At 45.9% G+C, this 25073-nt stretch overlaps 1 protein-coding gene across 10 annotated transcripts in view; it reads left to right on the top strand.

Annotated features, from left to right (window-relative positions):
- Positions 1 to 25073, top strand: part of sema4ba (sema domain, immunoglobulin domain (Ig), transmembrane domain (TM) and short cytoplasmic domain, (semaphorin) 4Ba) — a 401715-nt gene that overhangs the window by 225345 nt on the left and 151297 nt on the right. Inside the window, exon 1 of one of the 10 annotated variants that reach the window (XM_078241531.1) lies at positions 4740 to 4823. The exons of 7 other annotated variants lie outside the window; for them this stretch is intronic. The gene's annotated coding sequence lies outside the window, so the exon portion shown is untranslated. Of the gene's footprint in view, positions 1 to 4739; positions 4824 to 5387; positions 5511 to 25073 lie in introns of those variants that run through there. 2 more of the 10 variants (XM_078241529.1, XM_078241530.1) reach the window with 2 other exon arrangements.

The following is a 25073-nucleotide window of genomic DNA, read 5'->3' as shown; positions in this document are numbered from 1 at the left end:
CTGCATATTTACCCTGCTAATCCCCCCCACTGAAACTAGGGTCAATTTAGCATGGCCAATCAACCTAGCCTGCACATCTTTGGATTGTGGGAGGAAACCGGAGCACCCGGAGGAAACCCACGCAGACACGGGGAGAACGTGCAGACTCCACACAGACAGTGAACCAAGCCGGGAATTGAACCCAGGTCTCTGGAGCTGTGAAGCAGCAGTGCTAACCACTGTGCTACCGTGCCGCCTTTTGTCCAGGGTTTTGACCCAGTGACAGTGGGGGAGTGGCAGGCAATATATTTCCAAGTCAGGGTGGTGCATGGCTTTGAATGGATCTTCCTCCAGGTGGTAATATTCCCATCAGCTGCTCTTGTTCTTCTAGGTGGTAGAGGTCACAGGTTTGCAAAGTGCTGTATCAGGGGTCTTGGTGAGCTCCTGCTGTGCACCTTGTAGATGGCACACACTGCTCACTATGCGTCGGTGGTGGAGAGAGTGAATGTTTGTGGATGGAGTAGCAATCAGACGGGCTGCCTTGCCCTGAATGGTGGTGAGCTTCTTGTGTCTTGTTGGGGCTGCACTCATCCAGGCAAATGGAGAGTATTCCATCACATTCCTGACTTGTGCCGTGTGGACAGGCTTTGAGGAGTCAGGAGGTGAGTCTCTCGCCGTTGGATTCCAAACAAAGAACAAAGAACAGTACAGCACAGGAAACAGGCCCTTCGGCCCTCCAAGCCTGTGCCCCTCCTTGGTCCAACTAGACCAATCGTTTGTATCCCTCCATTCCCAGGCTGCTCGTGTGACTATCCAGGTAAGTCTTAAACGATGTCAGCGTGCCTGCCTCCACCACCCTACTTGGCAGCGAATTCCAGGCCCCCACCACCCTCTGTGTAAAAACATCCCTCTAATATCTGAGTTATACTTCGCCCCTCTCACCTTGAGCCCGTGACCCCTCGTGAACGTCACTTCTGATCTGGGAAAAAGCTTCCCACCGTTCACCCTATCTATCCCCTTCATAATCTTGTACACCTCTATTAGATCTCCCCTCATTCTCCGTCTTTTCAGGGAGAAACCTCTGACCTGCTCTTGTAGCCACAGCATTTATATTGATATATAATGTTGAGATTGGGGGATTCAGTGATAGTAATGCCATTGAATATCAACAGGCGATTGTTAGATTCCCATTTGTTGGAGATGGTCATTACCTGTCACTTGGGTGGGACAAATGTTACTTGCCATTTGATAGCCCAAGCCTCGAAATTGTCCATGCATTTGGATGTGGACTGGCTAATCATGGACTGAAGTTGTGAATGGTGCTGAATATTGTGTAATCATCAGTGAATCTCCTCACTTCTCACATTATGATGGAAGGAAGGTCATTGATGAAGCAGCTGAAGATGATTAAGCCTAAGTCACTACCCCGAGGGAGTCTTGCAGCGATGTCCTGGAACTGAGGAGACTGACCTCCAACAACCACAACCATCTTCCTTTATGCCAAGTATGACTCCAACCACTGGAGTATTTTCCCCCTGATTCCTATTGTCCCCAGTTTCGATCGGGCTCCTTGATGCCACGCTTGCCCAAATACTGCCTTGATATCAAGGGCTGTCACTCTCACCTCATCCCTGGAGTTCAGCTCTTTTGTCCACGTTTGGATCAAGGCTGTAATGAGGTCAGGAGCTGAGTGGCCCTGGCAGAACCCAAACTGAGCATCAGATAGCAGGTTATTGCTCAGTAAGTGCCACTTGATAGTGCTGGTAGATGAAAAGGTAGAACAAGTGGGGTTGTGACAGGGAGAGAGATAACGTGTGATTGGTATCATGAAGGGAGGTGGGGGTGTAATGGGTGTTCACCAGTGTGAGTGTGTTCAGACAAATGACCAGTTAAACTATCGTTTGTTCATCTTAGCTGAATTTTCCTTCGAGTAACTTCGACCAACGCCATGGGAATTTTACCATTTAACTTGAATGAAAGTGACGGGCAGGCCGTAACTGTTTTAACATCCCATTTGATGGGCAGCCCTGGTGATAGTGCAGCACTCCTTCAGTTACATACGCGCAGGTCAGCCAACATAATTTTCTCAACTTGAACCAAGATTGGCGATGTGAGAATGCGAAGATTGAGCTACGTTGGGACTGGATATGAACAAGTTACTTTTGAGACTCAAACCTCACAGATGTGTTAGCAAACCAGCCTCCCATCCATTGACACTGTCTACATTTCCCGCTGCTTTAGAAAAAGCAGCCAGCATAATCAAGGACCCCATACAGCCCGGACATACTCTCTTCCACCTGTCCATCCACCTATGGTGGGCAAGAATTCTACCTTTGGTGTCCGTGAATGTTCAGCAGGTCTGTCAGCCCCAAGGTGCTTCTTCACTGGAGACTGCTGACAAAGTTTAATGGGCTGTGAAATTAGGGCGAATATGAGTAGAATGAAATATTAGGCATTTTAAAGATCGTGGTAACAATTCAGAATCAAATATTTGTTGAATGGTAAATTGGCAGAAAGGTCACTGCTGTTCACACTCGAGCTTCAGTTTCATGGATAGCCTGTGAGGTGTTTTTCCAATGAATAAGCAATGTCTCTTTGTCCATGGTGTGTTTTGAGCTGTAGAGGTCCATAAGGCAACAATTCCAGTCCTCAGACAAGATGGAGAATCTGGCCCTGTTCCTCTTTGGAAGTTGAGGAGAGATCTGAGATTGGAGTACAAGTTTATGACATGTTTAGATAAAGGAATCAAAGAAAGCGTTGTTCCCATTATCTGATCAGACAAGGACTCGGCAATACAGCTTCCAGGGAAGAGATACGGGAGGGATATGAGGAGCAACGTTTTACACAGCGGGTTGTGATGACTTGGAACTCGCTGCCTGAGAGAGGGTTAGAAGCAGAGAGAGAACCATGGGAACCATAGAAAAATTACAGCACAGAAGGAGACCATTTGACCCATCCAACCCAGTGATATCCAGATGCCCTTCTAATCCCACCTTCCTGCACCTGACCCATTTTACAGTTTAAGGTGCAGATCCAGGTACTTTTTTAAAGAGTTTAGCGTCTTTGCCTCCACCACCAACTCGGGCAACGAATTCCAGACCCCCACAACCCCTTTTCCATTCAGTAATTACCCTCTTTCTCCCCTCAGTCGTAACTCACATCAATCAATAATAATCCCCACATAGTAACAATCCCACTTTCCCCTCAGTAATTACCTTCTCTCCCCTCAAGTGATAACCTCTATCTCCCCTTAGTAATAATCTGCTTCTCCAGTGATAACTCTCCCCTTTAGTAACAAATCTCCCAGCTAAATCATAATCACCCTTTCACCTCAGTAATAAAGTCCCCTTTCTACACTTTAATTCGCCCCTCAATAATAACCCACCTTCTCCCCCTCAATAACAATCGCCATTCCCCCTTAGTAACAACCAACTCAGATCATAGAATCATAAAGTGCAGAAGGACGCCATTCAGCCCATCGAGTCTGTACCGACCACAATCCCACCCAAGCCCTATTCCCATAACTCCATGCACTTACCCTAGCTAGTCCCCCTGAGACTAAGGGTCAATTTAGCATGGCCAATCCACCAAATCCACACGTCTTTGGAATGTGAGAGGAAACCGGAGCACCCGGAGGAAACCCACGCAGACATGGGTAGAACGTGTAAACTCCACACAGTCAGTAACCCAAGCCGGGAATCAAACCCGGGACCCTGGCGCTGTGAGGCAGCATTGCCACCGTGCCACCCACTATGATCATGACCACAACCAGATAATTGAAAGATAATTGGGTGGGTATGTGAGGGAGATAACTTGCAGATAGGGAGGTGGAATGGGACTGAATGGGAATGGAGATCCCTATTGAGAGCTAGCATGAACTCTATGGGCTGAATGGCCTCCTTCTGTGCCATCTATGGAGGAGAAAAATCAAGGAGGAAACCCTATTACAATCTCTGGAGAGAGAGCAGACTGGGGGTCTCAGCTTTGCCCACCCTCACAGTTGAATTAACCACTCACTCCTCTAAAATGGGCGGCACGGTGGCATAGTGGTTAGCACTGTGCCTCACAACGCCAGAGACCCGAGTTCGATTCCCGGCTTGGGCACTGTCTGTGCAGAGTCTGCACGTTCTCCCCGTGTCTGTGTGGGTTTCCTCCGGGTGCTCCAGCTTCCTCCTGCAGTCTGAAAGACGTGCTGGTTAGGTGCATTGGCCATGCTAAATTCTCCCTCAATGCACCCGAACAGGCGCCAGAGTGTGGCGACTAGAGGCTTTTCACACTAACTTCATTGCAGTGTTAATGTAAGCCTACTTGTGACGCTAACAAACAAACTTTAAAACTTTAACTCTAAAAGGAATAATGATCACTTGGACAAAGTTTCGGAGTGCCGTTGGCATCCACTCTGGAGGATGAGGGGGGGGAAAAATTGTCAAGATTGAAATTGGTGGGCAAAATTCTTTGTGCCACTTAAAGAGACTTTGAAGTAGGATTATGAGTTGGTGTGGGCACTCAGAGCCTGTACATAAAGCAAACAACTCTGCTGGTTTCTTTCTTGAGTTTTGTTGCAACAATTAAAGTTAAAAGCCTTCATTTTGCTAGGGCGTGTTCTTTGGCTGCGATTACAAAGATTAAGCAAATACTTCAACCTTCTTCTATACACTGCGTCTATGGTAAACATTCCATCAGTTGCGTTTTATGGAAGGCCTTTTATCTCTATTGACTCAGTCCTTTGGGGGATTTATTCTAAAAGCAGCACAAGAAATTGCAGCAATTTGTGAATCCTGACTGCTGACTCCCTGGTATCTGTTTTACCTTTCGCCAAGAAAACAAAGAGATTTGTAAATGATGTAAGTATGCAGTGAGAATCAAGCTTTACATCTGGACTTGGTTGCTGGTGACTGTTGTGTTTTGAATAAGCTTGAAGGTTGATAATCATGTATTTGGTAAGACTCTCCTCTTAATGCAGCCATCAGCTTCCCATGCGCCAGAGGAAATTGCTTGTGTTTGAAGAGGCTGTAAAGAGCCTGTTCAGAAGTGGTCTTATGGTTTGTTAGAAGATCTACAAGCTTTCCCCGAGCGTCTTCTCTGCCAAGTGTCTGTTATGCGTTCAATCTCCAGAGTAGCAACTGGAAAAATCTTCCTCTGAGCGGAACTAGTCCCTGTCATTCAATACAGTGTCATCAATAGTGTCCTCTGGTTTGTAACCTTTGACGCAAAAGCAATATGAAATAACAACTGCTTTGGATCAATTACTTAGGAAGCGAGATTATTTTTTTGTCTCTCTTTCAAGGCAAGCTGTTCTTGTTATGTTCCGCAGTGTTCTTTTGAGATTGGCCAGTCGGTCGGTAGTAAAAACACTCAAGAGTTTGACTCCATGCCCATCTGATTCTCTATCAGTTTGTAAAGCATGCATTTTATCTGAGACTTTAGACTATTGAATAGCATGTGGGGCGCTGTTAAAAGTCAGGACCGTTGCTGTTCAGTGAAACCTAGTCAGGGAGAGGATCTACATGTGGATATGTCTTGCTAAATTGGTAAGTTAGCACGAATAGGTAAAGCTCACTTTGTCTGGTAGTATATTCGTGTGCAAGTGAGTGGGGGGGGAGAGAACTCACATTTATGCTATGCTGTCCAAGCTAACTTTTCAGGAAATGTTGGAAGTTTCTTGTCTGTGCCTGTTGTTATAGCGACAAACTTAACTTGATTACACTCTTAATCACTGAATGCTTTCTACAAACCTTTACATCTGTGATTAAATGCTCTGCCTAATTTATCATTGAATTCTGGAATTAGGAATGAATTCTCAGTGTTGTAAACTGCACAGTTTAGGGATTAACTTTGAAGTTGGCAAACCAGGCTCAAGTTATTGGAAGCGGTTTTTAAATTTGTCAGTGATGAAGTTTTTAAAAAAAAAATCTTTTGTTGGAGTTTTTAACCCAGCGGTGTATTGCTGTTATAATCGACGGGATTTATTCGCCTCTTGGGTCGGCGTGGAGCTTTCAGCTGCTGCGCGCTTATCTTCAAGGTTTCTTAGCCACAGCTGACGATTTAAACTGTTGTTTGCTTGAGGGTGATATAATCGGGCCACACAAGCAGGGTCTGTAAGTTTGAACCCTGTGTGTTGGGTGGGTGGAGGGGGGGGGGGGGGGGGTGGGGGTAACTGGCTGGAAAGGTTTGTCACTATAATTTTCAGCTGCCTGAGGAGGTGTAACATTCCAGAGCAGAGGCAGCTGTATCATTTTAATAATGAATGTTTTAGTGGAATTTGTGGAACTACATAGAGTTTCTGTTGTGGGGAGAATTAAATGGATTGTTAATTATCCATGTGTTTTTTTTTTAAATGGAGTCCCTTCTTCCATTAAATCATTTTCCATATTTAATTCCTGTAAGTTCTGTAAGGAAGGCATTGCGACCCATTGTACCTGTGCTAACACTCCCATTGCAGCTACTGGCACTAACTCTGTTCATAGGAACATAAATGAACCATCAGCCCCTGCCCCCCCCAATCTGTTCTGTTATTCAATGAGATCATGGCTAATCTGTGACCTAATTCCATGTCTTTGCCCCATATCCCTTCATTCCAATTCTCTTCCCGCACCTAGTATGGCAGACTTTCATCTGTTTCCTAGTAATTCCCAGGACAGGTTGCTAGTCTGTCACCAGGGGCTTATAGCTTGAGGACAACCACTCCACATCAAGCATGGCTGAACAGGAGTCTCTCCCTGCTCTTACCAACATTGGTGTCTTTGGAAGGGGTTGCAGGTTGACACACTCAACCTGTTTGGCCACGTTATGAACGCACCTTTCTTAGCTATCAAGTCCTGGCGTGGGATTTGAACCCGGAGCTTTTAGCTCAGAGTCAGAGATGCTACCCACTGCGTCACAAGGCCTCCATATTCCTTAATTCTTTTTTTTATTCATTCGTGGGACATGGGCATCACTGGCTGGCCAGCATTTATTGCCCATCCCTAGTTGCCCTTGGAGGGCAGTTGAGAGTCAACCACATTGCTGTGGCTCTTGAGTCACACGTAGGTGAGACCAGGTAAGAACGGCAGATTTCCTTCCCTAAAGAACATTAGTGAACCAGATGGGTTTTTCCAACAATCAACAATGGTCTCATTTTCATCAGTAGATTCTTAATTCCAGATATTTCTCATTGAATTCAAATTCCATTATCTGCCGTGGCGGGATTCGAACCCAGGTCCCCAGAATATTAGCTGAGTTTCTGAATTAATAGTCTAGCGATAATACCATTAGGCCATTGCCTCTCCCTAATATCTTTAACACCTTTAACACCTTTGCTTACCAAAATTGACAACTAATATAGTGGTGATGGTCTATGTAGAAGAATTCCACCCTTGATATGTTGGCATTTTGCTCATTTCATTCCTGAAAGGTTTGGCTCCAATTTTTAGTCTTGTTCCCTAGGCCTTGACTCACCAACCAGCAGAAATAATTTCTCTCATATATACCAAACTGTTCCCCTTAATATCTTAAAAACACCAATCAAATCACCCAGGGAATACAATCTTAATTTAACATTTGGAGTTTCGCTATCATTCTGCACTCTCTCCAAAACCAATATTTCTTCCCTCGGGTCTGATACCCAGAACTGCTCGCTGTACTGTAAGTGTGATCTAACCAGGGCTTTGTATAACTTCTATCCGCTGAAATTTTAATCCTCTCGATATAAAGGCCAGCATTCTATTAGCCTTTTTGATTATTTTCTGAACCTTTTCATGATATTTTCATGCTCTGTGTACCCACGCACTTGCTCATCCGCTTCTCATATCCCTGGATTTGTTGAGAGACCAAAAGCCCATTTATCTCAGCGTTAAATATATTCAACGATGAGCACCTATTGGAGTGGAGAATTCCAGAGTGAAGAAATTTCTCCTTATTTCAGTTCTAATGTTTGACTCCTGACCTGAAGATTGTAGCTTCTGACCCTAAGACACATGGGGCGGCATGGTGGCACAGTGGTTAGCACTGCTGCCTCACAGCTCCAGGGACCCGGGTTCGATTCCCGGCTTGGGAGACTGTCTGTGTGGAGTCTGCACATTCTCACCGTGTCTGCGTGGGTTTCCTCCCACAGTCTGAAAGACATGCTGGTTAGGTGCATTGGCCATGCTAAATTCTCCCTCAGTGTACCCGAACAGACGCCGGAGTGTGGCGACTAGGGGATTTTCACAGTAACTTCATTGCAGTGATAATGTAAGTCTACTTGTGACCCAAAAACTGTAGCTCCCATGATTTAGATTCCTGACCTGGAGAAATAACCCCTCTGTGCCTATTACCCTGTCAAGTTCCTCCAGAATCTTGTGTGAATGAGCTCAACATTAACCTCCCCCCCCAAATCATCCCCCCCACTCCAGTGATGATTCTGGTGAGAAACTTTGCTGTACCGCAATGCAAGTATATTGAATCCAAAACTCCACACAGTACACCAGGTATGGTCTTCCCAGAGTCCTGTTCAATTGTAGCAAAACTTCCTTAATCTTGTACTTCAATCCCTTTTAAATAAAGCTCAACAGATAGGATGAGATTCTCTGTGCTCCCCATGGTGTGTTTCTCAGTGGCAGGAGGTGGCTTGCCGTTAGCCAGTGGCGGGATCTTCTAGTCCTGCCTTTGAATGGGATTTCCCATTGACTCCACCCCATGCCACCAGGAATTCTGCTGTAGGGGTTTGTCGTTGGCAGGACCGGAAGGTCCCACCAACATGAATGGACAGAAGTTTCCCGCCATAAGTTGTCTTCCTACTTGTTGACTGCATGTTAACTTTCTGTGATCCTTGTCCGAGTACACCCAAGTCCCTTTGAACATCACCATTTATGCCCTTTAAAAAGCATTGCAGATTCTGTCTCCTCCTCACAGCTTACACTCCCACCTAGCTTTGTATCATCAGCAAATTTAGGTACATTATTTTCTGTGTCTTTATCTATGTCATTAATATTGTTACAAATAGTTGAGGCCCTAATCTTAGAGCATTCCACAAAACTTGAAAAGTCCCCGTTTATTTCTACTCTTTGCTTCCTTCCATTTACCAGACCTGTATCCATGCTAATATATCACACCCAGCTCCATGACCCCTCATCTTCCATATTAAACTTTTGTCTGGCACCTTATTTTTGGAATTTGTTTTATTCATGGGACATGGGCATCACTGGCTGGCCATCCATAGCACATCCCTAGTTGCCCTTGTTCAGGGGATAGTTGAGAGTCAACCACATTGCTGTAGCTCTAGAGTCACATGTAGGCCAGACCAGGTAAGGACGACAGATTTCCTTCCCTGAAAGATATTAGTGAACCAGATGGGTTTTTCCGACAATCGACAATGGTTTCATGGTCATCAGTAGATTGTCAATTCCAGATTTTCTTTGTGGAATTCAAATTCCACCATCTGCCGTGGAGGGATTCGAACTTGGGTCCCCAGAACATCAGCTGAGTTTTTGGAATAATAGTCTACCGACAATCCACTAGACCATCGCCTCCCCTTAACCCGAAAGTCCAAAAATCCATGTTCAAATTCCCCGTTTGACTTTTTTTTTGAGATCCAAAGTTCTCAAATCATTTGGCCTAGATTGAAATCCATTTGCCTCTTCACCTAATCTATCTTAACTGTAAAATACTGCGGATGCTGGAATCTGAAACAAAAACACAAAATGCTGGAAAATCTCAGCTGGTCTGACAGCATCTGTGGAGAGAGAGCAGTCAACATTTCGAGTCTGGATGACCCTTCGTCAGAGAAGGGTCATCCAGCATTTTCAGCATTTCCAGCATTTTCTTTTTTTGTATTAATATTTCTTTGGAGTTGGAGTTTAAGCGCCGTGGGGTTATGCTGCAACTGTACAGGACCTTGGTGAGACCACATTTGGAATATTGTGTGCAGTTCTGGTCACCTCACTATAAGAAGGATGTGGAAGCGCTGGAAAGAGTGCAGAGGAGATTTACCAGGATGCTGCCTGGTTTGGAGGGTAGGTCTTATGAGGAAAGGTTGAGGGAGCTAGGGCTGTTCTCTCTGGAGCGGAGGAGGCTGAGGGGAGACTTAATAGAGGTTTATAAAACGATGAAGGGGATAGATAGAGTGAACGTTCAAAGACTATTTCCTCGGGTGGATGGAGCTATTACAAGGGGGCATAACTATAGGGTTCATGGTGGGAGATATAGGAAGGATATCAGAGGTAGGTTCTTTACACAGAGAGTGGTTGGGGTGTGGCATGGACTGCCTGCAGTGATAGCGGAGTCAGACACTTTAGGAACATTTAAGCGGTTATTGGATAGGCACATGGAGCACACCAGGATGATAGGGAGTGGGATAGCTTGATCTTGGTTTCAGATAAATCTCGGCACAACATCGTGGGCCGAAGGGCCTGTTCTGTGCTGTACTGTTCTATGTTCTGGATTTGAGATATTTTTATTCTTCAAGTGTTTTATTGTCTCATAAGTGCCAATAGTCACGTATGATAATTTTCTAATACTCCTTGAAGTGAAAACATTTCTACTGATCTCCCTCTTTATATCTCCCAGTTCACATCCAGAGTTCAGACCCAAGCAACGTACTAAGTAATGGAACTTAGCACTTACCCTTTCAAGATCTTTCAAAATTGTGAACACTTACAAACCTTCTTTGCTCCAGAAACAGATCTTTAAATCTCTCACTTCAATCCATCCTTTCATAATGGGCATCGTCCCAGGGAATGGCCACTAAACAGGCCAGAATTTCCTGGAACTTATTCGGTGTAAGGATGGGGTTGCGCCTTTTTATTCCCTTCAGGAATTTGCACGTGACTGACTTACATCCGCGTTACCCAGAAAATCAGCGACGCTGTTAAATTTGCCAATTGATTGCTTCGTTTCCATAGCAACTCTCATTAACACAGATCTGCTCCCATTTTTAAAAAAAGCCCAGCCCATTACCAGCTTCCTGAAACGATATAAATAATGCAACAGCAATATATCTGCTCTCAAATAATGATACGCGATGGAATCTATAGATCACCTGATAGGTGGTGGAGTAGTGGTATTGTCGCTGGACTAATAATCCAGAGACTCAGTATAATGTTCTGGGGACGTGGGTTCAAATCCCACCACGGCAGATGGTGAAATTTGAATTCTATTTTTTTTAAATCTCGAATTAGAAGTCTAATCTTAGAAATCTTAGAAACCCTACAGCACAGAAAGAGGCCATTCGGCCCATCGAGTCTGCACCGACCACAATCCCACCCAGGCCCTATCCCCATATCCCTACATATTTACCCACTAATCCCTCTAACCTACGCATCCCAGGACGCTAAGGGCAATTTTAGCACGGCCAATCAACCTAACCTGCACATCTTTGGACTGTGGGAGGAAACCGGAGCACCCGGAGGAAACCCACGCAGACACGAGGAGAATGTGCAAACTCCACACAGACAGTGACCCAAGCCGGGAATCGAACCCAGGTCCCTGGAGCTGTGAAGCAGCAGTGCTAACCACTGTGCTACCGTGCCGCCCTGATGGCCATGAAACCATTGTCGATTGTTGGAAAAACCCACCTGGTTCACGAAAGTCCTTTCGGGAAGGAAATCTGTCGTCCTTACCTTACTCCGGTTGAGCCCCAGCCATCTGAAAAATTCAGGTCCGTAACTTGTGCACTTACTTGTGCAATAGGCACATAACAATGGGGGGAGGCCATTCAGCCCCTCAAGCCTATTGCACTACCATTCAATTAGTCCATGGTTGATCTGTATTCATCCCTTGATGTACTTCCCTGATCAAAATCTATTACTCTCAGTCTTGAAAGCTACCATTATTCCAGCATAGTCCCCAAATTCAAATTTAAAGATTAGTGTCACAAATAGGCTTACATCAACACTACAATGAAGTTACTGTGAAAATCCCCTAATCGTCACACTCCGGCGCCTGTTCGGTTAGACTGAGGGAGAATTTAGCATGGTCAATGCACCTAACTAGCACGTCTTTCGGACTGTGGGAGGAAACCAGAGCACCTGGAGGAAACCCACGCAGACATGGGGAAGAACGTTCAGACTCTGCACAGACAGTGACCCAAGCCGGGAATTGAATCTGTCGTCACTGGCATTGTGAGGCAGCAATGCTAACCACTGTGCCACCGTGCCAACCACTGTGCCACCGTGCCGCCCTAACTGCAATAGAGGATTCCAACTATCGACCACTCTTTGTGTGAAAACATTACCTTCTGATTCACTACCTAAGTGGCCTGACTTGTCATTTTAAGATTATACCCCCTCATTCTTATTTTTCCCTCAGCAAAACAAATAGCTTTACTGTAACTGCAGATTAGCTCTATTCCTTAAGGGCCCTTGTCTTGTGCTAGGTGTTTGGGGTATATGATTCCTTTATCATCGACTTGTGAGACACATCTCCATTTCGTCATTCACAGTTGCGTTAAACAGAACTAGACTCTGAAAAAGCGAAGTATGTCGGAATAGGAATTACCGGCCTAGTCACTTACTGCAAGACCAAGGGTTGTCATGGAAACCCAGGTGGCCTAAGTCGATGGGTGCAGAGACCAGAAGGGTGAGGAAGAGCTGAGAAGAGGAAAGTGAGCAATTTTATGAAAGGCAAGAGCTTCCGAGCGGAAAACAAAGAGAAGTCAATAATGAAATGATGTTTTCTTTATGTGAATAAGAGTAAATTGGAATGATGTGGCTTGCGCTGAGAGCCGGTATTAGGAGGATGCTGTGCAGACGTTACACCTTGCCTGGAAGGGACAGACTCAAAGCAGCAGCTGATCTTTACACATTCTTCTTTACTTGTTTCCGGTTAATTCAGCTGCTACAATTGAGTCCGTTTTGAAAGAAATATGTAACACTTTAATCTGTGATTAAATACTGGGCTTCGAAAATAAGAATAACGTCTGCCCTAGAATGCACTCAGTAAAATGCTGCATTGCTTAAAATACGTAAAGTGACCATTGGACTTTTTGCAAATGCAATTCTAAATCATTTGCGTATATGCAGGTAGAATTCGAACATATTTACATGATTGTGTGATCCTGTTGGAGCACAAAGTATTTTCTTCCTCTGGGTTACTAGTGTGTGTGTGTGTGCTGAGTTCTAACCAGACCCTGGACTCTGATCTGAATCAGAGAAGGTGGCGGGCATATAGGTAATGTCACTGGACTAATAATCCAGAGGCCCAGGCTAATGCTCTGGGGACACGGGTTCAAATCCCACCATGGCAGCTGGTGTTCCGGTCAATTAATAAATCTGGAATCTAAATAGATCAGTAATGGTGACCATGGCAACTATCACTGATTATCATTGAAAATCCACCTGGCTCATTAATGTCCACTTGGAGAAGGACATCTTACCTGGTCTGATCTGGCATGGCCTACATGTGACCCCAGATCCATTGTAATGTGGTTGACTCTTAACTGCCCTCTCAAATTTTTTTTATTCATTTGTGGGACATGAGCGTCGCTGGCTAGGCCAGCATTTATTGGCCATCCCTAGTTGCCCTTGAGAAGGTGGTGGTGAGCTGCCTTCTTGAATCGCTGCAGTCCATGTGCTGTGGGTTGACCCACAATGCCGTTAGGGAGGGAATTCCAGGATGTTGACTCAGCGAGTGTGAAGGAACGGTGATATATTTCCAAGTCAGGAGGGAAGGGGAACTTGCAGGTGGTGGTGTTCCCATGTATCTGCTGCCTTTATCCTTCTAGATGGAAGTGGTCATGGGTTTGGAAGGTGCTGTCTAAGGATCTTTGGTGAATTGCTGCAGTGCATCTTGTAGATAGTACACACTGCTGCTACTGAGCGTCGGTGGTGGAGAGATTGAACATTTGTAGATGTGGTGCCAATCAAGCGGGCTGTTTTGTCTTGGATAGCATCAAGCTTCTTGAGTGTTGTTGGAGCTGCACCCATCCAGGCAAGTGGGGAGTATTCCATCACACTCCTGACTTGTGCCTTGTCGATGGTGGACAGGCTTTGGGGAGTCAGGAGGTGGGTTACTCGCCACAGTATTCCGAGCCTCTGATCTCACTCAATTCAAAGGTAGTTAGGGATGGGCAACAAATGCTGGCTTTGCCACCAATGCCCACATCCCCTCAAATAATACATTTTCAAAAACATTCCTGGAGATGCATAGCCGGAGCAATTTACTGACTCTTTTGATTCCCTGAGTGTGAGAGAGACCGAATCATAATGTGAATCTGAATTTTTGAGAGCTAGGTTTTAATTCATTAATGTTTTGGCCAGTTTGAAATTTGGTCACACACGGTAGGTACCAGTCTGTACTGAGTTAAGCGCTCAGGTCTGGGCTGGGCACTACAATGGAGCACAGAGCCTCTGTGCTGTGGAGAATTCCAGAATTCCTGCTCCTTGTCGTTAGGCCGTGATGTTGACTGCAAGTTGTGCAGCTCTGGATATTGGACGATTGGAGCTGGGCCATTAGGGGTTCCTCACTGGCCCAACCCCACCACGAGCCAATAATTGGACCTTGCTAACGCTGACTGTCTAACCTGGCACATGAAAATTTGCCATTTGGGTGAGGAATCAAGGAAAAATAGCACTGAAAAGAGTCAGAGGCATAGAAATTGTTTTGGGGCAGTAGGACTAAACAGGCACCATTAATTGGCGGCCCTGTTAAGTGCACTGCTCAATATTCAGGCCTGTTAAGTCAATAAAACTGAATATCAGGTGATCAGGATAGCAGCTATGTTACTATCCTGGACAAATCCTGACCCCAATGTCAATGGATAGGGAAGAGAAATTAGCAGATTATTTTTTATAAACTCATAGGAGTTGACAATAAAGAGCAAGGCCCATCTAGTTCATCTTCAACACGCTGCTCGTTACGCAATACAACTCCGCTTTTGAGATATCAGCAAATCCAGCTGTTCCTTTCTAGTCGGAAAAAAGATGATTGCACTAAAGAGAAGGATGTTGCCTGGCCAGGAGAATGATGGGTATGAGAGAAGATTGGGCAGGCTAGGGCTGTTTTCTTTTGAACGGAAGAGGCTGAGAGGAGATTTAGTTGAAGAGGATCCAGTTATGAGGGGGTCTAGATAGATTGGGTAGTGAGGTTGAAGGGGTCTGTAAACTAGGAAATAAATGTCGATTTCGGGTGGGGCTTAGATTAGATTTGAGGGGAACTGTTTTCATGAGAGTGATGGGGATCTGGAACTCACTGCCTGAGTGAGTGGGAGGGACAGAAAATCTCCTCACATTTAAAAATAACCTAGACATACACTTGGAAATGACAAAACTTATATGGCTATGGATCAAGAGCTGGAGAGTGGGATTAGGCTGGATGGCTACTTATCAACCGATGTGGACATGATGGGCTGAATGGCCATTTTCTGGGTTGTAAATTTCTATCCCCTCGCAGTTTCTATTCAGAAATTGGATACCAGGGAGAGGCAGCAATTTACCCCTCACCCTCCCTCCCCGCTTCCCCCACTTGCACCCCCTGTCACTGTCCTATTGACTGCAGTATTTTTCAGAGGCCTGAATGGGGGAGCAAGCCGGTTGAGCACTAGGTCGGTGGTTGGTGGGGTCCTTGAGAAAATCTTTCCTGTTTTCCTTGTGTTGCTCTGGGAGTTATACGCAAGGAAATAAGCCTCTCTAATCCTGGGCTTCCATGTTGCCTTCTCGATCAGCCCAACCCACAACTTCCCTGAGAACAACTTCCTTCCGCCCTATCGCCTCACTCCTGCCTGCGTGTCAGATAGCGGATCTGGTTCAAGGGGGTGGGGAGGGAGCGTACCATAGGAGCTGGCCATTCAGTCCTTCAAGCGAGCTCCACCATTCAACTCTACCATGGCTGATCCTCCATCTTGACTCCACCTTCCTGCACTACCCTAATTCCCTCAACTACTCAAAACTTTCTTGACCTCTGTCTTAAATGTACTCAGTTACTGAGTATCCAGAGCCCTGTGGGCTAGAGAAATTCTGAACATTCACTGTCCTTTTAACAGCCCAGCTGTTAAAGTTTGCCTGGACCTCAATGCCTGAGGGTGTTCCCTACCCATTTTGAGATTCACTTGCATCCCACCCACCCTGTCTCCTGCCATTGAAGTCACACCCGTCATCCTCTCCGCCTGACAGCTGACTGAGAAGAGATGTTCCAAAACCAGGAAAAGTTATATGCCTATCTCAATTCCTGCAGTCCATGCCCTGGATAGAAGGAATGTAGATTTAGCACTATGTCAGTTTCCAGGTCTTATTTTAAGCATTAAGTTTAATAAAGTTATGGTTACTTGCCAACCAGTTGCTTGCCATGGGTTTAGTAAGCACTGGAATGATACAAGTGATTCCTCCATGAAACAAAACCTTGTCCCACTCCTTACCCAATCCCCATTACATATGTCTGTAAAATGGATACTGTTTCCTCCTCAAAGACATAGAATCCCGACAGTGTAGGAGGAGGCCATTCAGCCCATTGAGTCTGCCATGATTCTCTGACAGAGTACCTTACCCAGCCCTCTCCCCCACCCATCCCTGTAACCCCACACAGGGACAAGCACTTACCCAGGCCTATCCCTGTAACCCCTCACATTTCCTATGGCTAATCCATCCAACCTAAGGGGCAATTTAGCATGGCCAATTGACCTAACCCGCACATCTTTGGACTGTGGGAGGAAACCGGAGCACCCGGAGGAAACCCACACAGACACAGGAGAATGTGCAAACTCCACACAGACAGTCAGCCGAGGCCAGAATTGAACCCGGGTCCCTGGCGCTGTGAGGCAGCAGTGCTAACCACTGTGCCACCGTGCCCTCCTAGCACATTTCCATACTTTTCGTCTCTGCAGTTGTACCATCTGCAGACAGATGTTGGCTACGTCACACGGGCAGATGTTGTTGCTGTATGTTTCTGGTGGCTTCACTCTGTCTCAGTCCTCCGTTGACGTCTCCCAGTGCTAGACTTTGGATGAGAGAAGACATACCAGGGTGGCAAGGAGCCAGCATCGCTTGTCTGGGCACACCTACCATGGTGCCAACAAACATTCCTGCAAATCCAGGTTTGGATTCATCAGATGGGAACTGCCAGAATCTGCAGTGAGAGGTCCTCTGGTCATTCTCTCACTGGGCATAACGTCGATCCCTGGGCCATCGCCACTGGAGAATGTTGTCCGGTGGTTTACCTCGCCACCGTTTCTGGGATCTTGCTGTGCGCCACTCGCCTGCCACACACACTGCCTCACAACAATGACATAGGAAAACATGGCAGCCCACTTGCGCTTCACAAAGCAACTCACAGATTGAGAGGTGCCTGGAGACGCCAGAGATTGTTTAAGGCTCTGTCAATCAATCCTGCAATCAGAAGATAAAAGTTAAGTAAGACACCTGATTAGAACATGTCCCTGAAGCCCCGAATCCCACTATCAGGGAAGTGAAGAGAATAGATGCATTTATATGTGGTAACGATGACAGGGACTGCATGACCTTTACTCCCTAATCATAGTGTCACATTCTAAGTGAAGGCTTTGCAGTGATGTAACACATTAGCGGAACAGATGGTTATTACCGGCAAAGGGAGGATGCTAATTGTCTAAATGGTGGAAGTGTCAAACAGCTGCTGCTGAGGTAACCTTTGACCCCAGCTCAGACAGTTAATTGCGGAATCTGAAATCGCAGCACTGAAACCTCAGCAGCCAGGTAAACAACAAACATTGTCACACTTCCTTCAGCGCGAGGTAGGTTCCTCAAGAATGGCACTCGGCCAAGATTGCAAGAGATTTCATTTGCATTTGTCATATGCCCTGTCACGGTGTTTCAGCGATAAGTATGAGAAAGTTATTACTCCCACTTACATAGAATATGGAGCATAAAAACAAGTCACAAGTGTGGCTTACATTAACGCTGCAATGAAGTTACTGCGAAAATTTCCCAGTCGTCACAGTCCAACGTCTGTTCGGGTACACTGAGGGAGAATTTAGCACAGCCAATGCACCTAACCAGCACGTCTTTCAGACTGTGGGAGGAAACCCACGCAGACAGGGGGAAAACTTTCAGACTCCGCACCGTCAGTGACCCAAGGCCAGAATTGAACCCTGGTCCCTGATGCTGTGAGGCAGTAGTGCTAACCACTGCGCCACCGTGTCCATACCAATGTTAATGCTCCACATGAACCTCCTCTCACCCTACTTAATCCAACTCAATCAATTTATCCTCCCATTCCTTTCTCCCTCGTGTGTGTATTTAGCTTCCCCTTAAATTTGTTGATGCTATTCACAGAAGCCACACCATGGGATAGCAATTCCACACTTTAACCACTCCCACCCATAGCTCATGGTGGCTCTGGAATCTGGTTTCAAAACAGAATCTTATGGACTCAATGTGTCTGGGGAACCGATGAAAGTCCTGCGACGCCACTTTTCTGGAAGGCCCACTGTTGCACCTTGCGCCATTTTTCAGGCACCTAACCAGGCAGCATAAGGTCTTAGCCAAGGATTAAGGACCCCGGAGGCAGAAATCCTGCCTGTTCTCAATTGGCAGCCAATCAGTGGCCAGCAGTTGTTGTTGGAGGCATTGGGCTAGTGGTACTATCACTAGACTATTAATCTGGGAAACTCAGGTTCGAATCCCGCCACGGCAGCTAGTGGAATTTGAATTCAATAAAAAATATCTGAAATTAAGAATCCACTGATGACCATGAACCCATCTGGTTCACTAGAGTCATAGAGGTTTACAGCATGGAAACAGGCCCTTTGGCCCAACTTGTCCATGCTGCCCTTTTTTTTTAAACCCCTAAGCTAATCCCAATTGCCCGCATTTGGCCCATATCCCTCTATACCCATCTTACCCATGTAACTGTCTAAATGCTTTTTAAAAGACAAAACCGCCTCTACCATTACCTCTGGCAGCTTGTTCCAGACACTCACCACCCTCTGTGTGAAAAAATTGCCCCTCTGGACACTTTGTATCTCTCCCCTCTCACCTTAAACCTATGCCCTCTAGTTTTAGACTTTCCTATTTTTGGGAAAAGATATTGACTATCTAGCTGATCTGTGCCCCTCATTATTTTATAGACCTCTATAAGGTCACCCCTCAGCCTTCTATGCTCCAGAGAAAAAGTCCCAGTCTATCCAGCCTCTCCTTATAACTCAAACCATCAAGTCCCGGTAGCATCCTAGTAAATCTTTTCTGCACTCTTTCTAATTTAATAATATCCTTTCTATAATAGGGTGACCAGAACTGCACACAGTATTCCAAGTGTGGCCTTACCAATGTCTTGTACAACTTCAACAAGAAATCCCCAACTCCTGCATTCAATGTTCTAACCAATGAAACCAAGCATGCCGAATGCCTTCTTCACCACTCTATCCATTAATCATAGAGTCATAGAAGTTTACAGCATGGAATCCTTTTGGGAAGCAAATTTGTCGTTCTAACCTAACCTGTGACTCCAGAGTCACAGCGATCAAGTTGACTCTCAACTGCCCTCAGGGATGGGCAATAAATGTTGGCCAGCCAGCAGCACCACTGGGAGAAGGTGACCACTGCTGGTACCACACCCACCTAAGGCCTCAGATTGAGGAGCGTCTCAGGCTGAGTGAGTGGTGGGGGGTGGGGGCATTGCTGGGGTGGGTGTTGCCAGGTTTCCTTATCGTGCTCCCAACATGGCGTGCCCCCTGACCATTAGGATTAATGGTGATAGGATGAGGCCCTTTAGTGGGCATTAATTGGCCACATAAAGGCCTCAACTGGAGGCAAGGCGGGAAGGCCACCACGGTCCTTGCCACTGCTGACTATATTCATGTGGGCATGGGAAGGCAATGGGATCCCCACCTGTCAGCCTCCCGACTGATTAAATGCCCCCTGCCACCAAACCCACCAGGTGGGATGGTACAAGTGGGTACAAGTTTCCAATGCCCAATTTGAAGAAGAGCAAGGAAGTTGTATATTATAAATTGTAAGTTACAAATGCAAGTCTTTCTTTCTCTAGATACAGAAGTTGCTCCTAAATTCCCGATTAGATTCATTCCTGCTTATCTCATATTTATGAGCAGGTTAGGTTAGGTTTTTGGATTCCACCCAAGCTTCCTGCAGTTTATACCTTGATTTTAACATTGAGGAATGTCCCAGAACATCTTCCCATGGAGTGGATTAACTAAAACAAAAGGCCGAAAATGCTGGAAATACTCAGCAGGTCTGGCAGCATCTATAGCGAGAGAAACAGAGTTCATGTTTCAAGCAGGGACCTTTCATCAAAATCTGAGAAGGATAAATAACCTCCCTTGATTCACTTTTGGCTGGTGGCACAGTGGTTAGCACTGCTGTCTCGCAGGGCCAGGGACCCAGGTTTGATTCCAGCCTTGGCTGACTCTCTGTGTAGAGTTTGTATGTTCTCCCCATGTCTGTGTGGGTTTCCTCCGGGTACTCCGATTTCCTGCCACAGTCCAAAGATGTGCAGGTTAGGTGGATCAGCCATAGTAAGTTGACCCTTGATGACCAAAAATGGGTATCATAGAATCATTGAATCCCTATAGTGCCGTAAGAGGCCATTCAGCCCATCAAGTCTGCACCGTTCACAATTCCATTCAAGCCCTATCCCTGTAACTCCACGAATTTACCCTGCTAGTCTGCCTGATACTTAAAGGGCAATTTAACATGGCCAATGGGTAGATTAGGTGGATTGGCTGTGGTAAATATGTGGGGTTACGGGGATAGGGTGGGGAGGTGGGCCTGGGATGGATGCACTTTCGGAGAGTTGGTGGAGACTCGATGGGCTGAATGGCCTCTTCCTGCACTGTAGGGATTCTATCATTCTATGATCTTCCTTTAACTTTGGAAAGGCATGGGTTAATCAAGAATGGATTTGTTAAAGGCAGGTTGGGTTTGAATGGCTTGATTAAATTCTTTGATCTGTCAGCGTGGTTCAGCATTGTGTGTCTTTTATTAATTGCATCTCCACGGTGACTGATTCTCAAAGGACTCGTTCAGCCTCACCTTTAGTCCTCCCTGGCCTGTTCGCAGTGCTGTGTTGCCCACAGTTTCTCTCACAGAGCAATACTGTTCACTAATATCTGTATCCAGTTCCTTCTGACACTCTTCTACCATTTTAGGGATTTTGATATCCTCCAGTTTGCCACCATAGAGTTGGCAGGGGATTGGAAACCATGGGCACCTAACTGTGCCAAATCTCTGCAATAAACTGATAAAGATTTGGACCTCCCTTGCAAGGGAAATAAAATGAAAGGCTTGTTGTCATGCCCTCAAGACATCCCAGAAGCATTTCACTGTCAACTCAGCGCTTTGTGAAGTGTTGTTACTGTTGCAGTGTTTAAAAAAAATAACAGTTCAAATTTGCAAGCAGCAAAGGCTGCAGGAAGGCAGTGTGATAATGACCAGATCATCTTGGTTAATGTTGTTGCCTCAGGGACCAATACTGACCACCATGTCCAGGAGAACCTCTCTGCTCTTCTTCAGAATAACGTCACGGGATCTTCCCAGTCACCCTGAGAGTGCAGACAAAGCCTCTCAATTTAATGCCTCATCTGAAAGTTGGCACTCTTGGCAGCCAAGCCCTCCTTTGGCTCTGAAATGAAGTGTCTGTAGTATAAGGCTCTGGCACATAAAGGGTTAATGTGCGACTGAGTGCAGCACAGCCCCCACAGTGATGTAGGAGAACATATGACTTGCACCAGGGCCACATTTTTAGTCGGTTATCCTCCCTTTTTTGAGACCAATTACCCTCCTGTGAAATCCCTTGGGTCTGTTAAAAGTGCTATATAAAAGCAAGTTGTTGTGTTGGACAGAGCAGTGCGTAGAAGCAAGCATGGAGACAGCTTTTAGCTTGGAGCTTTACTGCACCCATGTATGTACTTTCTAGCAGTTAATAAATATTTATTGCTGAAATATTAAATGGTGCCAAGGAGATGGATCAGAAATAGGGATGCCTGACTCATGGATGTCCACATTCTGAATCCAATATATTGGGAACACACTGCACTGTTATAAGGTATCCAACAGGGTATATGTAGGTCATGTTGGTGGAGTCTGTGCTAGAGCAGCAACCTGGGCCACATTTTAATTGGTTATCCTCTCTTTTTGAGACCAATTACCCTCCTGTGAAATTCCTTGGGCTGCTACATAAAGGCAAGTTATTGTTTTTGTTACTTGATTCCTTGACATTGACATCAATGACTTGGGTCTGGATTTTCATCCTTGTTCTGAGTAATGGGAGCCAGGAAAATTCCCAGCTCGGCCTGCAGCCTCGGAAGAAAGTGCCCTCAAAGGGGGGATTTTCGTTGTGGCAGGGGTGGAGGGGCCTCAATGCGTATTCTTGGCTGAGGGGCCAAGCATCCATTGGAGTACGAAAGCACCTGAGCCCCAGAGAACACATTGCTTGATTGACAGCTCTGTCTCTGATCTCTGCTGTAAATTTCACAAGTTTTTATTTACACAAGATTAAGAGGTTTCAAGTGCCTACAGTTTCAGCTCTTGAACCTTTAAAGTGTCTGGATGATTGAGACTTCAATCCCAAGACTTCAAGACAAATCAAGACTTCAAGACTGTAGGAAAAAAGGAGTTTTTTTTTAAAAAGTGGAAAGTTATCAATGGATGACAGATTGTTTTTCAAGTTTTTTTTTAATACATCGTATTGTCGCTAGAGGGTTCATTGGTTCTATCCACTTTATAGAGGGTGAATGAGCATAGAAGCTCCATACCTTGTAATGGAGGAACATGAGCGGCCATAAGGATTGTTAGGTTGTTTACCCTGGCATAGCGGGCATGAGTGATCATAGTGGTCGTTTGGGGTATACATTGGTATGAGGGGCACACAGGACCAGATGGATTGTTTGGGATGGGGGGAAGCATACCTTGGCATGGGCAGCTGGGAGGCCTTCTTAAAAGATCCCTCATGCATAATATGGTTCACGATACACCTGAGGTGCCGCGAACCACAACTCGTTGAAGACCCAACTCCGTGAAAATTACGGAGGACTGGACATTGCTATCCCCACAATGGAGCCGGCCAGGTCATGTCGGGTGCGGGATTTTGACCTGAACCAACCCATACACTTTTAAAGCCCATTGGAAACTCTGGGAATGGGGTCAGGAATCCTGGAATTGGATCCCAGCCAATCCCAGGCCCAAACTCAGTTAGAAATTGTCGCAGCCCTGGCCAGCCGCAGGAAGCATTGCATCCTGGGCAATATCCCCGTTCCAACACCACGTCCCTAAAGTGCTACCCGTCAACCTGATATACAGGCAGCCACTCAACTACACACAAAACAAGTTCTGAGAATGATATTTTCTTTCGGTCTCAGCTTGAATTTCCACATGTTTCAGGGACAGAATCCCAATCGAATGGTAACATTTATTAAATAAACTGGGAACAGACTAACTATAAGGCTGTTGAAGGGAGTCACCCTTGTCACTGTGCTAACTGGTGTTATATATGAGCTATTTATTGCAACAATTGCCTTTCCATATCAAACAAATTTAGTGATGCCAACCGCCAGTCACACATGCGTTCAGTGTGTACAAGCCATGCATGTGTTCAGTGTGTGCCAGTCACGCGTGTGTTCAGTGTGTGCGAGTCATGTATGTGTTCAGTGTACACCAGTCACGCATGTGTTCAGCGTGTACCAGTCACGCATGTGTTCAGTGTGTGCCAGTCATGCGTGTGTTCAGTGTGTGCGAATCATGCATGTGTTCAGTGTGTACCAGTCACACGTGTGTTCAGTGTGTGCCAGTCACGTGTATGTTCAGTGTATGCGAGTCATGCATGTGTTCATTCTGTACCAGTCATGCATTTGTTCACTATGTAGGAGTCACATGTGTGTTCAGTGTGTACCAGTCACACATGTGTTCACTGTGTACCAGTCACGCATGTGTTCACTGTGTACCAGTCACGCATGTGTTCACTGTGTACCAGTCACGCATGTGTTCACTGTGTACCAGTCACGCATGTGTTTAGCTCCCCTGGCTTGAGTGAATGACAATACTTTCTCACAAAGTCCACCCACTCCAGACTAAGGATCGGATCTCCCTAAATCACCAATTTGTCAGTTTTTAAAAAATAAATTTCAAACTTACACTGTCATTGTAACAGCCAGACGCAGAGAGCAGTTGCTTTCTTATCCACTTCCTGTCATGAAGCTTAACTGTGGTCATGTTGCGCAGCGTTTTAGAAAAAATGATCTGTGCGTGGGATGTGACAACACATGGGCAACAGCCAATCCTCAAAGCCCAGAGAGCATCAGTGTCAACCGCTCAGCGAGACAGCCTGGAGTCAGAGTGGCAAGTTCCCATCCCTGAAACTCAGCCTGGCACCCTTCATGGTCTTTGGCAATAGCCCATCACACAGAATCATAGAATCCCTACAGTGCAGAAGGAGGCCATTCGGCCCATCGAGTCTGCACCAACAACAATCCCACCTAGGCCCTATCCCCGTAACCCCGTGTCTTTACCGTGCTAATCCCCCTGACACTAAGGGGCAATTTAGCACGGCCAATCTACCTAACCCGCACTCCTTTGGACTGTGGGAGGAAACCGGAGCACCCGGAGGAAACCCACGCAGACGTGGGAAGAAAGTGTAAACGCCACACAGACAGTGACCCGAGGCAGTCCCATCCCTGGCGCTGTGAGGCAGCAGCGCTAACCACTGTGCCACCGTGCCGCCCATGCCTGTCACGCCTGCTGCCTGTCTGCGAAGGACTGGGTTTGATGTGAGAGCTTGTTAACATCCTGAAGTATCAAACTTGTCACTTGCTCCTTTGTTAAATGTTTGGTTTGGCAGGTCGAGCAGATTTGCCCCGGCTGCATTATAAGTTGTGAAGGGAAGATTTGCTCTCGAGCACGTAACGCAATATAAAATAAATTAAATCTGGGGTTGGAAGGACATGAAATGAATGTGGGCGAATGCATAGACACTGTGGGGAGCATGCTTTTCCTTTGGAACTGATATTGGCTGATTAATCTGTTGTTACATTGAAAATGCCTGGGTGATTTGGAAGTCGGAGTCTGCCCTCTTTCTCATTTACATTTTTCTCCCATCTTGCCACTCCTTTTGAGTCTTCAGCTAGAAGTTAATTGTCACCTCACTGTTCTTTTGGGGCAGGGTGATTATCAGCTTGTCAGGGCTGCACTTTTACCATAATGTGCGTCGCTGGTCCAATGATA

Source organism: Mustelus asterias, chromosome 24 (genome assembly GCF_964213995.1).
Source record: "Mustelus asterias chromosome 24, sMusAst1.hap1.1, whole genome shotgun sequence".
In the NCBI taxonomy this organism is placed as follows: domain Eukaryota; kingdom Metazoa; phylum Chordata; class Chondrichthyes; order Carcharhiniformes; family Triakidae; genus Mustelus; species Mustelus asterias.
This window is presented reverse-complemented; position numbering and strand designations above follow the sequence as displayed.